Source organism: Pogoniulus pusillus, chromosome Z (genome assembly GCF_015220805.1).
Source record: "Pogoniulus pusillus isolate bPogPus1 chromosome Z, bPogPus1.pri, whole genome shotgun sequence".
In the NCBI taxonomy this organism is placed as follows: Eukaryota; Metazoa; Chordata; class Aves; order Piciformes; family Lybiidae; genus Pogoniulus; species Pogoniulus pusillus.
The window spans coordinates 109592000-109607550 of record NC_087309.1 but is presented as its reverse complement, the minus strand read 5'-3'; positions in this window follow the sequence as shown (position 1 = coordinate 109607550).

The following is a 15551-nucleotide window of genomic DNA, read 5'->3' as shown; positions in this document are numbered from 1 at the left end:
TTGGCATTGGAATGGGCTGCCCAGGGAGGTGGTGGAGCTGCTGTCCCTGGAGGTCTTGAAGAAAAGCCTGGATAGGGCACTTAGTGCCATGGTCTGGTTGATTGGACAGGGCTGGGTTCTAAGTTGGACTGGATGAGCTTGAAAATCTCTTCCCACTTGGTTGATTCTATGAGTCTGTGAAATCTCTGAGGGGTGGGGGTCAAGTGCCTGGGGCCAATCTCCTTTTGCTGGTCAGCAGCAACAAGATAAGGAGCAACAACTGCAATCTGGAACAGAGAAAGTTTCAGCTCACCATGAGGAGAAAGTTCTTTACAATGAGGGTGACAGAGCCCTGGAGCAGGCTGCCCAGAGAGGTTGTGGAGTCTCCTTCACTGGAGACTTTGAAACCCTGCCTGGATGCATTCCTGTGTGCATTACCCTGGTGATGCTGCCTTGGCAGGAGGGTTGGGCTGGATGATCTCTTGAGGTCCCTTCCGACCTTTAAGGTTCTGTGATTCTGTGATGACAAAGGTAAATATGACTGCTATGGAGTTGCTGTGTAATGAATATTGAGTGCTTCAAATGGCTGCAAAGGCAGAGTTTCACTGCTCTGGTCATTTCCATGCAACAGCTCCTAGTAGCAGGCTATCCTAAAATTACTGCCAAGCACCAGGCTGTTATGTGAACGAGTAGCCATGGGGAAGGATGTGAGTAGTGTTTACACCAAGAAATTCAGCTGCAGAATGCACTTACCTTGGAGGAATTCCCTCACTAGAAATTTCTTCCCCACATAACTGGTGAAGTTTTTTGTTACTTTGAAGCCTGGCATGAGAAAGAACAGTTTGGTGGCCACAAATGAGGTAGCCCATTGTTTCTAGGAGCACAGGCTTAATTTTGATTAAGCCAGGTGTAAGGTCCTGCACCTGGCTCGGTGCAAACCCAAGCACAACTCCAGGCTGGGTGGGGAATGGCTGAGAGCAGCCCTGAGGAAGAGGCCCTGGGGGTCTGCGGTGGTGGAAAGCTCAACATGAGCCTGCAGTGTGAGTGCAGTACAGACAGCAACCCTGTGCTGGGCTGCAGCAGGAGCAGTGTGGGCAGCAGGGCAAGGGAGGGGATTCTGCCCCTTTGCTCTGCTCTCCTCAGACCCCACCTGGAGTCCAGTGTGCAGTTCTGGAGCCCCCAACACAAGCAGGACATGGAAGTGTTGGAGCCAGTCCAGAAGAGGCCACCAAGGTGCTCAGAGGGCTGCAGCAGCTCTGCTGTGAGGACAGGCTGAGAGAGTTGGGGCTGTGCAGCCTAGAGAAGAGAAGGCTTTCAGGAGACCTTGGAGTGGCCTTCCAGTGTCTGAAGGGGGCTATAGGAAGGGTGGGGAGGGACTATTAACAAGGTCTTGTAGTGACAGGATGAGGAGGAATGGGTTTAAAGTGGCAGAGGGAAGATTGAAAGTGGATGTTAGGAAGAAGTTGTTTGCAGTGAGAGTGGTGAGACACTGGCACAGGCTGCCCAGGGAGGCTGTGGCTGCTCCCTGCCTGGAGGTGTTCAAGGCCAGGCTGTATGAGGCCTTGAGCAACCTGTTCTAGTGGGAGGTGTCCCTGGTGGTTGGAACTGGCTGATCTTTGAGGTCCCTTCCTGCCCTGAACCATTCTGTGATTATGTGGAAAAGTAAGATATTTTTTTAGTGATGTTCTGCTGAATCCCTTGGCAAAAATCTCAAGCTGCATTATTTAAAGATCTTGGAGTTGCACTTCTGAAGATGGATTTTTGTTAATTTCTCTGGTGGAATCTGTCAGATCCTGATCTTCTTCAGCAATCTAGGAGACAGATACTATACAATTACCTAAGGCATCCCAGTGCATGGTGCACTATTATTCATTTTATTTTGGCAGAGTGGGAGACTAAAGAAGACTGAATTAACTAGTTTCCAGCCAACATTCTGAAGTGCCAAGTGGTCAGCAGCAGGAGTTTCAGAAGAGGTAACATCTTAATCACCTTCCCTTCCCTGTGTAATACTTTGAGGCCAGATTGTTCCTTCATAGAATCATAGAATCAACCAGGATGGAAGAGACCTCCAAGATCATCCAGTCCAACCTAGAACCCAGCCCTGTCCAATCAACCAGACCATGGCACTAAGTGCCTCATTCAGGCTTTGCTTGAACACCTCCAGGGATGGTGACTCCACCACCTCCCTGGGCAGCCCATTCCAATGCCAATCACTCTCTCTGCCAACAACTTCCTCCTAACATCCAGCCTAGACCTCCCCTGGCACAACTTGAGACTGTGTCCCCTTGTTCTATTGCTGGTTACCTGGAAGAAGACATCAACTCCACCTGGCTACAACCTCCTTTCAGGTAGTTGTAGACAGCAATGAGGTCACCCCTGAGCCTCTTCTTCTCCAGGCTAAACGTCTCCACCTCCCTCAGCCTTTCCCCACAGGGCTGTGCTCCAGGCCCCTCACCAGCTTTGTTGTCCTTCTCTGAACACATTCCAGTACCTCAACATCTCTCTTGAATTGAGGAGCCCAGAACTGGACACAGCACTCAAGGTGTGGCCTGACCAGTGCTGAGTACAGGGGAAGAATAACCTCCCTTGTCCTACTGGCCACACTGTTCCTGATCCAGGCCAGGATGCCATTGGCTCTCATGGCTACCTGGGCACACTGCTGGCTCATCTTCAGCTACTCTCTACTATCTGCTATCTACATCAGAAGATGCCTGTGTTCATCTTGGAGATCTTTGCAAATCTGCAGCAGTCCCAACAGGGCTGGGAAGCCTGCAAAGAGAGGTGACCCTGAAGGTCAGCCTTGCACATGGTACTTCTTTTCCCTCTCCCTTTTTTCCAAGGAAAATCAGGACTGGGTCATGGACAATGGGGAGCAGGAATTCTTTCTCTTTATGCTTCCCTGGCCTTTCCACAGAATCACAGAATCACAGAATTAACCAGGTTGGAAAAGACCTTCAAGATCATTGAGTCCAACCTATCACTTAACACCTTCTAACTAACTAACTCATGGCACTAAGTGGCCTCATCCAGTTCCCTTTGAAACACCTCCATGGATGGGGACTCCACCAGCTCCCCAGGTAGCCCACTCCAAGGTCAATCACTCTTACTCTGAAAAACTTCTTCCTAATCTCCAGCCTGAACCTGCACTGTCCCTGATTGTCTGCCAGACACTTGCAGTGTCTGGCTTCCACCAGCTGTCCATGATGTACCCAGGTTCTTGTGCTTCCTGCCCTCTGTGGCATCCAGTCATGTAGGGAAATTAAACACAAGAGGGTTCTTCTTCTCACTGCTAACATTTGCTCATGTTTCTCCACTTCACTTTTGCTGTGTCAGAGGCTTGAGCCTCCTTGCTGTCCTCCTTGGAGTCTGACAACCTGTGTTCAAGACCAGCTCAGGCCTATTGCAGTGATATCTGAGATCAGGCTACAGGAAAGCAGCTCAGGTGAGCATAAGAAGGAGCTGAGAGAAGTCTCACCCAGTCATACAAGAATGACTTTTGAGGTCCCTGTCTGGGCTGTGTTGTGCCATGCCTATGCCTGGCAATGCTGCTGCCCTTGAACAACATTCTGAACTTCTGTCTCTGTCCTGACCTGCTTCACCCCTGTGGACTCCCTGCACAAGCCCTGGCCTGCCACTGACTGTGCCCTCCATCACCACCTCCTGCTCTTTGTGCCCTGACGGTGATGTTCCACAACTAGTGGATTTTTCTATGACTCAGACAAGGGCTCTTTCAGAAGCTATTGCTAGTGGGAATTGTTCCCTGGGAATACCTGATCCTGCCAGCAAGAGTTGCTTCACCTCTTAGTGAGCTGGTCTGCAGCAGGTGCTCTTGTACCATCCCTGACCATCACTTACTGTCATGGTCCAAACAGTGGACTGGTGGTGATTTGTTAGTGCCCAACACAGGTGACTCAGGCCAAGAGGTTTTACTTCAATCAACAGTAAAACTTTATTGTTTGGCCATAAGAAGTAGAGAAGAGTGAGAGAAGAAAGGGGAGAAGTGAAGAGGGAAAAGAGGAAGAGGTCCTATAGTTACCAACAATGCAAGAGTCCCAAAGACATCTCTCTGGTCTCAGGCTCCTGGTCCTCCTGTTCTTCTTGTTGTTGTAGCCCTCTTTGCTGGAAAAGAGCTCTTCTGTTGTTGATAAAGAGGAGAGAGAGTGAGAGTAGTGAAGTGTGGAGATCACCTCTTGCTAGAGAGACATCTTTTATATTTGACTGCACCCCTGCTGCAGACCAAACTCTGCCCCTTGTGCCCCGCACTGTGTAAGGTTTCTAGGCATGCCCAAGGAGGAGTGACCAAGCTGTGGTCTGGGCATAAGGAGGCATGTCCAAGGCATGGTCTGCCCTGGAGATGGGTAGCCTGAGGCCAGGAGGTGTCTCTGGGTATTATAATGACATTATAATGAGCAAAGTTCACTCTTGTGACAGCAGCTCCATTCTTAGGTTCCCAGACAATGCTGTCAAACAGTGGAACCCTCCATCAGAGGTGTCAGGAATGCACCCTTGGTACCAGGATGGTTCCTTCATATGGAGGCTTGCACTTGTACCAAGTTCCACTGTGTGGGAATAACAACTTAAACTACCCAGAGTGGTGCACACAGGAATGCATCCAGGCAGGGTTTCGAAGTCTCCAGAGGAGACTCCACAACCTCTCTGGGCAGCCTGCTCTGGAGCTCTGTCACCCTCACTGTACATAAGCTTTGCCTCATGGTGAGCTGAAACCTTCTCTGTTCCAATTTGTAGCTGCTGCTCCTTGGCTTGTTGCTGCTGACTGACATAAAGAGATTGGCTCCAGGCACTTGGCACCCACTCCTCAGATATTTGTACACATTGATCAGATCTCCTTTCAGCCTTCTCTTCTCCAGACTGAACAGTCCCAGGGCTCTCCATCACTCTTCATAGGGCAGATGCTCAAGTCCCCAGACCATCCTCATGGCTCTCCCTGTCTCTTCTGCAACGGGGAGCACAAAATTTGACAGAGTATTCCAAGTGTGTCCTCATCAGGGCAGAGTAGAGGGGGAGAAGAACCTCCCTAGCCCTGCTGGACACACTTTTCTTGCTGTGCCCCAGGATGCACAGAATCAGCCAGGTTGGAAGAGACCTCCAAGATCATCCAGTCCAACCTAGCACCCAGCCCTAGCCAGTCAACCAGACCATGGCACTAAGTGCCTCAGCCAGGCTTTTCTTCAACACCTCCAGGGATGGTGACTCCACCACCTCCCTGGGCAGCCCATTCCAAAGGCAAATCTTTCTCTCTGCCAACAACTTCCTCCTAACATCCAGCCTATACTTCCCCTGGCACATAGAATCATAGAATCAACCAGGTTGGAAACTGAGAAAATAATTAGAAGAAAGAAATGTAAGTGGGGACTGGATGGTCATTTTGATGCAAGACAAGCCTTGACCCTGTGCACTGGGTGCAGGACTGTGTAGTGTGGGCTTCAGAGATCAAATCCCAACATTCTCATTCGGCATTTTGCAGAGAAACAGAGCCAGATGCTTGTGTCAGGTGTTAGAGGCAGTCACAGAATCACAGAATGTCAGGGACTAGAAGAGACCTCCAAAGATCATCCAGTTCAATCCCCCTGCCAGAGCAGGAGCACCTAGAGTAGATCACGCAGGAACACAGCCAGGCAGGGTTTGAATATCTCCAGAGAGAGAGACTCCACAACCACCCTGGGCAGCCTGTTCCAGTCTTCTGTCACCTTCACAGGGTAAAAATTCCTCCTCATGTTTCCATGGAACTTCCTATGCCTCAGCTTCCACCCATTGCCCCTTGTCCTGTCACTGGGCATCACCCAGCAGAGCCTGGCTCCAGCCTCCTGCCACTCACCCTGCACATGCTTAGTCAAAGGTCTCAATGCTGGTAACACACATTTACAAAGCATGCCTTGCTCTGTGTGGTCAGCAGTGCAGCATTAGCCTAACATGCAACACAGCAAGACTGGCTGCATGCTTCTGTAGGAGAGCATCTGCCTACTGTGTATGTGTGAGGGAAATGGTGGGCAGGATTCATACAGACAACAAAGTGGAGCCACTTCATAACCAGCTGAGGGGAGGCTGTGCAAAAAAAAAGACTGACAATATCACTGATGATACCAAGCTGGGAGGCTGGGCTGAGACACCTAGAGGCTGTGCAGTCACCCAGCGAGACCTGGACAGACAGAGCTGGGCAGAGAGGAACCTAAAGGTGTCCAACAAGGACAAGTGCAGAGTCTTGCATCTGAGAAGGAACAATAAACTGCAGCAGTACAGGCTGGGAGGTGATCTGCTGGAGAGCAGCCCTGTGGAGAGGGACCTGGGAGTGCTGGTGGACAAGAAGCTCTCCATGAACTGCAGCGTGCCCTGATGGCCCAGAAAGCCAATGAGATCCTAGGGCCATTCAGAGCAGTGTGTCCAGCAGATCCAGAGAGGCTCTCCTCCCCCTCTATTCAGCCCTGCTGAGACCTCACCTGAAATATTGCCTTCAGTTCTGGGCTCCCCAGTTGAGGAGGGTCAGGGATCTGCTGGAGAGAGTCCAAGGGAGGGCTGTGAGGATGCTGAAGGGACTGGAGCAGTGCCCTGTGAGGAGAGGCTGAGGGACCTGGGGCTGTTTGGTCTGGTGAAGAGAAGCCTTAGAGGGGATCTGATCAATGTTTGTAAATATCTGAGGGCTGGGGGTCAAGAGGGAGAGGACAAACTCTCCTCATTTGTGCCCTGTGCTAGGACAAGGGGCAATGGGTATGAACTACACTAGAGGAAGTTGCACCTCAACATGATGAACTTCTTTACTGTATGTGTCCCAGAGCACTGTCACAGGCTGCCCAGAGAGCTTGTGGAGTCTCCTTTTCTGGAGCCTTTCCAGCCCTGTCTGAATTCTTCGCTGTTCAACCAGAGCTAGATTGTATTGTCCTGCTCTGGCAGGGGGGTTTGACTCGATGATCCATGGAGATCCCTTCCAACCCCTAACATCCTGTGATCCTGTGACTGAGGCTAAAGCTAGGCCTTCTCTGTGTAATTAATGTGAAGAGAGAGCTCATTGGAATTACCATTCACAGGAGCACTTTCTACAGCACAGGAAGGGGTGGAAGGTCATTAGTGTGGAGTGGGCATATGCTGCTGTGTCCTGATAGTTGGCATCCCCCCGCTCTAGCTGTTTTTAAGCCATTGCTATTCAGCTCTCGTGTTCAGACTTTGTTTTCAGTGTATCCCCTAAACACAGGGTTAATGGATTAATTATTAACAACCTACAGCCATTTGCTGATCTCTCCATTCTGTGGCCTTGGGAAAAGACAGGGCATGGAGACAGCTGCTTTGCATCCGCTCAATCAAAGGTCTTGAAAGCAATCTGTTATCTCTCTCTATATATATACACACATGCATATATTCTGCAGGGATAAAAACTAACCTGGAGATGGCTAAGGTTGCAAATTTTAAAGCAAGACTAATAACACATGTAAATGGCCTTCTTAAAACACAGGGGTTTGCCCTGGAATGTTAAAACACAGGGGGTTCACTCTGGATTGTTACAGAAAGTCAAGGCACCATAGAATCATAGAACCATAGAACTGACCAGGTTGGAAGAGACTTCCAAGATCATCCAGCCCTAGCCAGTCAACTAGACCATGGCACTAAATGCCTTATCCAGTCTCTTCTTGAACATCAAGCCTGTGAACCCAAATCCATTTTGCATTCCCAATCCCATCCCCAAACCACACACACACACATAAATTAGTTACCTTCTCCTCCTGCCTCCTTTCACTTGCTGAAGCTGGTCTGAGATCTGGGAAAAGCACCATCAGAAGAGACTTTGTCAAAGGCTTTATTTTTCTGCCCAAGTTCCTGGGAAACATTTGGCACCTCTGATCCATGGGGCATTTGTCTTGCCAAACTGGTAGTTTTCTATGCATGAAAAGCCACATTAAATAGCAAGAGGCTACATATTGCTTCCTGATGGCTTTAGACAGAGAGAGCTTTCCTGGCTTCCAGGTCCTCTGGGTGTGCAGCTCACAGAATTACAGAGTCACAGAAACATTCCAGTTGGAAAAGACCCCCCAGGATCAGCAAGTCCAACTGTTATCCCTACTCTACAAAGTTCACCCTTAAGACATATCCTCAAGCACCACATCCAAACAACTTCTAAACACACCCAGGGTTGGTGACTGTTGTGGAGGGGATTTCTCTATTCCTCCCCTGTTAGGGGGAGGTGAGAAACTAATTTGAGGTGGTTTCGATTTTTTATTAAAATGATTTATTAAAATTAATATTTACAAATTTACACCACCCCCCAACCACTATGAAATCCAGGGTTTGTTTGCAAAGTTATGAAAATAGCTTTGGGATATATATATATATTTACAGGGATTGATTATTAAGTGGAAATATCAAATTATTAACAATTATTGACAGAGAGAAAGATTTCCTAGGCTTAATGTCTCTTAACAACTCAAGTGTTTGCCCAGCAAGGGCTGAAACTGTGTGTGCTCTTCAGATAGAGATAACTTATATCACAAAGGTATTAAAGCTTACTGAGGTGTGATGCTCTTGAGTATTAATCATTAATCACCCTCCCGGGAATCTGCCTCAGCATGTGCCTGTCTCTGGGGATTTGGTGGAGCTGGAGATTTGTCCCAGCTTGCAAGGGGAATTGAAAAGGGTTTTCCCAGTCTCTGGGGTAACAGTATTTCTCTAACCTTCTCTCCTGGGGTGAAGGTAGTCTCTGCCTCGGTGCTGCCTGTCTAATGGAAGCTGTGTGTGTCCAGGGATGATCAGCTGGCAGGGTTTTTCCCGAATGCAGGAGGAGGATTCAGTCCATGTAGCTTCTGACACAGTTTGGGCAGCTAGTAGGCTGCGTTTGCAGGTTTGCAGGCCATCTGGAAAGGGGTCTGCTGGCTCTGGGTCTTTCCAGAGTTACAGGAGAGCTAGCAAGCAATATCTATGCCGTGCTGCAGGGAGATTTAACTCCGTAGCTGAATCAAGATAGCTCTAGGCTAGGCAGATGGGCAGAGTCCAATGGGATGGTGTTCAATAGCTCCAAGTGCAGGGTGCTGCACTTTGGCCACAACAACCCCGTGCAGAGATACAGGCTGGGGTGGGAGTGGCTGGAGAGCAGCCAAACAGAGAGGGATCTGGAGGTGCTGATTGATACCCGCCTGAACATGAGCCAGCAGTGTGCCCAGGTGGCCAAGAGAGCCAGTGGCATCCTGGCCTGCATCAGGAATGGTGTGGTCAGCAGGAGCAGGGAGGTCATTCTGCCCCTGTACTCTGCACTGGTTAGGCCACACCTTGAGTACTGTGTTCAGTTCTGGGCCCCCCAGTTTAGGAGGGACATTGAGATGCTTGAGCGTGTCCAGAGAAGGGTGACGAGGCTGGGGAGAGGCCTTGAGCACAGCCCTACGAGGAGAGGCTGAGGGAGCTGGGATTGGTTAGCCTGGAGAAGAGGAGGCTCAGGGGTGACCTTATTGCTGTCTACAACTACCTGAGGGGTGGTTGTGGCCAGGAGGAGGTTGCTCTCTTCTCTCAGGTGGCCAGCACCAGAACAAGGGACACAGCCTCAGGCTATGCCAGGGGAGATTTAGGCTGGAGGTGAGGAGAAAGTTCTTCACTGAGAGAGTCATTGGACACTGGAATGGGCTGCCCGGGGAGGTGGTGGAGTCGCTGTCCCTGGAGCTGTTCAAGGCAGGATTGGACGTGGCACTTGGTGCCATGGTCTAGCCTTGAGCTCTGTGGTAAAGGGTTGGACTTGATGATCTGTGAGGTCTCTTCCAATCCTAATAATACTGTGATAGTGCAGGCATGAATGTGCTCTGCTTCTCAGAGGGCTTGCAGATAGCTTGGCTGTGCCTTGAGATCAATGAACGAGGTCTAAGCCTCTGCAATGCTTGTGAGTGAGCGAGGCCTGATCCTTCATCTAGGCCAATGCAAGCGAGGTCAGTGCAGCAGGATGCTGCTGTGGATCAGAGCTGAGTCTATGTGCTCTAAACTAATGAGCAGTTTGAACCTCTGAACACGTGGTGCTGCTGTGCACCCCTCTTTATAGGCTCTGGGCTGAGATTCGTGGCTCGTTGGACATCTAAAGTGACCAATCAGGTTGGCAGTAAGCCAAACCTTGCCCCAATAGGCAATAGAGACATGCCTGGACCCTCCCAATAGGGAATTACCTGCCTGGACCTCAAGGGCACACAGGCTGGGCATGTGTGTGTTATGCAACTTGTTTGCTGCCTCGTGGGTCCTGGCAGAAAAGCATGTCTGGGCATGCAGAGGCATAGAAAAGCCTCAGTTTTGGGGCTGCTGCCCCTCCACCACAGTGACTCAATCACCTCCCTGGGCAGCCCATTCCAATACTTGGCCACTCTTGTTGGGAAAAAGTGTTTCCTAGTGTCCAGCCTAAACCTACCTAGTCTCAATGTGAGGCTATTCCCTCTTGTTCTATCACTATTTACCTGTGAGATGCGAGCCTTGGCTCCCAAGGCCAGGAAAAGGAAGTGGGGCTGAAAGCTCAGAGAATTGGAACTTGCCATGAACAACACAAACCTAAGCAAAGCCATTTGTGTCTGGTGGGCTTTGCTGCCATATCCAGGGCTACTTGGCAGCTTCACCAATCTCCCATCTCAATGGTGTGTGTTGCCCAAAGAAAATTCATCTCCTGACACACCAGCACATGTCTCCTAGATGGAGGGGTGTCCTTAGGCCTCCAATGGATGCTGACTGCTGCAGCTCTCAAGGCAAGGCTGAGCAGGATCTGAGTCAGCATGAGGTGCAGCAGCTAAAACTTCACAGAATCAAAGACCTGTGAGGCTGAACCAGTGAGATCATCAAGTCCAGCCTACGACCTAACACCACCACATCAGCTAACCCATCCCACCAAGTGCCCTGCCCAATCTTCTCTTAAACACCTCCAGGGATGCTGACTCCACCACATCCCTGGAAGTATTCCAGTGCCTCATCACCCGTGCTGGTTTGAGGCTAATTGGAATATTTTAATGAGAAAACCTAGATTATAGGGCTGTGAAAAGGAAACAATGTTGATGTCTACTTCACTCATAGTTTTGCTGTGATGTATAAAAACAAGGACATAAACATAGATAAGACAGTGTGAGAGTCTCTATCTGTGCTTTTCTCCTTGGGCTGTTGCTGTGTAACCCAACTAATTCTGCTTCTAACCCCCCCTTGCTGATCCTTCAAACTCGGCTTGCACCTAAGACAAACTTTGGGATAAGGTGGAGGGGTGGAAAGAAGGTAGATAGGTGGTCAGGAGCCCCTTCTGCGGCCACAACAACCCCAAGCAGCACTACAGACTGGGGACAGAGTGGCTGGAAAGCAGTCAGGCAGAAAGAGACCTGGGGGTACTGGTAGAGAGCAGGCTGAACATGAGCCAGCAGTGTGCCCAGGTGGCCAAGAGAGCCAATGGCATCCTGGCCTGCATCAGGAACAGTGTGGCCAGTAGGACAAGGGAGGTTATTCTGCCCCTGTACTCAGCACTGGTCAGACCACACCTTGAGTGCTGTGTCCAGTTCTGGGCCCCTCAATTCAAGACAGATGTTGAGGTGCTGGAAGGTGTCCAGAGAAGGGTGACAAAGCTGGTGAGGGGCCTGGAACACAGCCCTGTGAGGAGAGGCTGAGGGAGCTGGGATTGTCTAGCCTGGAGAAGAGGAGGCTCAGGGGTGACCTCGTTGCTGTCTACACCTACCTGAAGGGAGGCTGTAGCCAGCTGGGGATTGGTCTCTTCTGCCAGGCAACCAGCAATAGAACAAGGGGACACAGTCTCAAGTTGTGGCAGGGGAGGTCTAGGCTGGATGTTAGGAGGAAGTTGTTGCCAGAAAGAGTGATTGGCATTGGAATGGGCTGCCCAGGGAGGTGGTGGAGTCACTGTCCCTGGAGGTGTTGAAGAAAAGCCTGGATGAGGCACTTAGTGCCATGGTCTGGTTGACTGGCTAGGGCTGGGTGCTAGGTTGGACCGGATGATCCTGGAGATCTCTTCCAACTTCTTTGATTCTATGATTCTATGAGGCACTTAGTGCCATGGTCTAGTTGATTTGCCTTTCTGTACCCTGTCTGTAACACTACTTGGAGTTATTGTGGCCAAAGTGTAGAACCCTGCACTTGGCCTTGTTCAATCTCATCCCATTGGCCTCTGCCCACCCATCCAGCCTGTCCAGGTCCCTCTGCAGGACTCTCCTATCCTCCAACAGATCAGCACCTTGTCATGGCAACCAGGAAGTGGTCCCCAAGAAGACTCATAGGCTTACTTTAGATGCCTTATCCCCAGAATCATGCATGCCCTCTGTAAGTACACCATAAAGTTCTCACTTGACATAAATAAAGCTTGGAGCGTAAATTATTAATGCTCTAATATGTGTTGCTAGCAGTTGTTTGCATTTCAGGCCATTACTCACTGCTCCTGACTGATGCATTTTGTTGTTTGCCATTTCCCCAGAGTCAGCAAAGCCACATCCTTCTCTCTCCATGCTGTGTGCTTTGTGCTAAGACCACAGAAACCCAAGAAGATCCATTTCAGGGGTGGGAGCAGTATACACACACACACAAAAAAAAAGAACTCCACATAATAACAGAAATAGATTCAGAGTCTAGTTAGAAAAAAGCCCCTTCATTGCTGATAAAGGCTTAATCTTAGAATTAAAGAAATCCCCTGCTTTTTCTGTCTTAGAGGTCAGAATTGGACTGTCTGGCTAGGCAACGAGAGTCAAAACCCATAACCAAAATCAGGGATAACATCTTGAGGGTCACCTGGAATACTGTGTACAGTTCTGGAGCCCCAAACACAAGAAAGGCATGAAATTGTTTGGGTCAGTCCAGAGGAGACCACGAAGATGCTCAGAGGGCTGCAGCAGCTCTACTATGAGGACAGGCTATGAGAATTGGGGATCTGCAGCCTGGAGGAGAGAAGGCTTCCAGGAGAAGCCTGAGAGGGCTGAAGGGGGGCTACAGGAGGGCTGGGGAGGGACTATTTACAAGGCCTTGTAATGACAAGACAAGGAGTAATGGGTTTAAACTGGATGTTAGGAAGAAGTTGTTTGCAGTGAGGGTGGTGAGACACTGGCACAGGTTGCCCAGGGAGGTTGTGTCTGCTCCCTGCCTGGAGGTGTTCAAGGCCAGTTTGGATGACCTTGAGCGACCTTTTCTAATGGGAGGTGTCCCTGCCTATGGTGGGGGGTTGGAATTGGATGATCTTTGAGGTCCCTTCCAGCCTAAACCATTCCATGATTCTGTGATTGTCAATGGGTGGTGTTGAGGAGAGACTGTGCTTTGGGTTAGGCTGGGTGAAAAGCCTTACTCCAGCATCAAGTGTGTCTCTTCCAAAGACATGCTAGTCCCAGACTCTTGAGCTGTCGAGGCATAGAAGGTAGGGCTGGGTACTAGGTTGGACTGGATGATCTTGGAGGTCTCTTCCAACCTGGCTGATTCTATGATTCTATGATTCTATGACAGCTTTGCTGGGATCATTTCCACAGGCAGAGGGCTACTTTTCACAGTCAGTAGTGGTTCCTTCACTGAGCCAGCAGTGTGCCCAAGTGGCCAAGAAGGCCAATGGCATCCTGGCCTGCATCAGACAGAGTGTGGCCAGCAGGAGCAATGAGGTCATTCTGCCCCTGTACTCAGCACTGGTTAGGCTACACCTTGAGTCCTGTTTCCAGTCCTGGGCCCCTCATTTTAAGAAAGATGTTGAGGTGCTTGAATGTGCCCATAGAAGGGCACCAAGGCTGGTGAGGGGGCTGGAGCACAGCCCTGTGAGGAAAGGATGAGGGAGCTGGGGGTGTTCAGCCTGGAGAAGAGGAGGCTCAGGGAAGCCCTCATTGCTCTCAACAGCTACCCGAAGGGAGGCTGTAGCTGGGTGGGGTTGGTCACTTCTGCCAGGCATTCAGGGACAGAACAAGAGGACACAGCCTCAGGCTGTGCCAGGGCAGGTTTAGGCTAGATGTTAGGAAGAAGTTCTTCACAGCAAGAGTGATTGGCATTGGAATGGGCTGCCTGGGGAGATAGTGGAATCATCATCCCTGGAAGTGTTTCAAAGGAGGCTGGATGAGGCACTTAGTGTCATGATTTAGTGAATTAGAAGGCTTAGGTGATAAGGTTGGACTTGATGATTCTAGAGGTCTTTTCCAACCTGATTAAACCTGTGATTCTGTGATTCTTGCTCAGAGGCCTCCCCTCTTTAAAACAGAAAGCAAAAACTGGGTCCATAGGTAAGGGAGGCTCTATCCCCTGGATGTGGCACATCAACAGGCAAAGCTGTTCTGTGTGATGGATCCTACTGAACAAGGATGCTTCTCAGGGACAGCCTTGCTGCTGTGTCTGTCAGCAGTGGTTTTGAAGGAAATTCATGTTACATTTGAGGGCAGAGGCAGAGAAAGGAGTCAGGAGGAGATGTGAAGGTTGATGTAAAGTTGCTGGTAACACTCCTGAAAACCTCTGGAAGATAACTCTGAGCTTTTCTTAGGGTAGAGGAAGTTGGATTAGGTGTGCTAACGTGAATTTGTCTTCTGTGTGCTGCTTGGGTGCCTGTGACGTCAGGAAAGGGTCATCTTCATCAGCAGTCAGCCTTACCCTTGTCTGCCACCTGTGTGACACTGTCTGGAGTGCCGAGTCCTGTTATGAGGGATGTTGCCTAAACCTGAGGCTGAGCTGGAGACATACAAGTGAAGGCAAGGAGCTGCTGTGACTACAGTGTCGTTTAACTGCAATGATACCCCTGCTACAAGCTTGCACAGCTCTCTAGATGGTCATTTCATAGAACCATAGAATCAGCCAGGTTTGGATAGAATAGAATAGAATAGAATAGAATAGAATAGAATGGAATAGAATAGAACAGAACAGAATAGAATAGAATAGAATAGAATAGAATAGAATAGAATAGAATAGAATAGAATAGAATAGAATAGAATCAACCAGGTTGGAAGAGACCTCCAAGATCATCCAGTCCAACCTATCACCCTGCCCTATCCAATCAACTAGACCATGGCACTAAGTGCCTCATCCAGGCTTTTCTTGAAGACCCCCAGGGACGGCGCCTCCACCACCTCCCTGGGCAGCCCATTCCAATGCCAGTCACTCTCTCTGCCAACAACTTCCTCCTAACATCCAGCCTAGACCTCCCCTGCCACAACTTGAGACTGTGTCCTCTTGTTCTATTGCTGGTTGCCTGGGAGAAGAGGCCACCCCCCACCTGGCTACAGTGTCCCTTCAGGTAGTTGTAGACAGTAATAAGATCACCCCTGAGCCTCCTCTTCTCCAGGCTAAACAGGCCCAGCTCCCTCAGCCTCTCCTCATAGGATTTGTGCTCCAGGCCCCTCATCAGCCTCGTTGCCCTTCTCTGGACACGCTCCAGCACCTCAACATCCCTCCTGAATTGAGGGGCCCAGAACTGGACACAGCACTCAAGGTGTGGTCTGACCAGTGCTGAGTGCAGGGGAAGAATAACCTCTCTTGTCCTGCTGGCCACACTGTTCCTGATGCAGGCCAGGATGCCATTGGCTCTCTTGGCCACCTGGGCACACTGCTGGCTGATCCAGCTCCAACCCCCCTGCCATGAGCAGGGACACCTCACACGACATCAGCCTGTCTAGAGCCTC